The sequence below is a fragment of the Cinclus cinclus genome, chromosome 22 (genome assembly GCF_963662255.1).
Source record: "Cinclus cinclus chromosome 22, bCinCin1.1, whole genome shotgun sequence".
In the NCBI taxonomy this organism is placed as follows: Eukaryota; Metazoa; Chordata; class Aves; order Passeriformes; family Cinclidae; genus Cinclus; species Cinclus cinclus.
The window spans coordinates 3,776,299-3,776,811 of record NC_085067.1 but is presented as its reverse complement, the minus strand read 5'-3'; positions in this window follow the sequence as shown (position 1 = coordinate 3,776,811).

Here is a 513-nt window from a genome sequence, read left to right as displayed (position 1 = left end):
AGCCTGTGTCCTTCAGCTGTAGCGATCTGGGGGGCTGGGGAGGTTTTGCTGTGAAGTGGGCACAGCACCCCCAGGTCACAGCAAGGAGACAAGACTGTGGTGGAAGGGGTGATGGAGCCAGCTCCCCCCTTCCCCCCCCCCGCTTTCCTTGGGGTGGCCGGGGGGCAGCCGCATGTGCTGCTGTGCCACCACCATCATCCCCTCCTTGTCCTCCTCCTCGCCGGTCCCCAGACCTCTGCGGAGGGTCGGCGTGGCTGCGTGCGGGGGGACGCTGAGCTCGGCTCCCCCCGGCGAGGCAGGGGCGGGAGGCGGGACGCGCTGCCATTGCCAGGCGGCACCTCCTTCCCTGGGCACCCTTGGCAGAAGCGCGGCCGTGTGCCTGGGCGGGCGTGTGCCCGTGTCCGGCTCTGCCATCCAGCCCCCGCCTGGACCCGCGGCCCCCGCCTCCCGCCCGCGCCCGCCGCCTTTGTTGTGAGATGAGAGCGGGCTGAGCGCCGGCACAGCTCCCCGAGC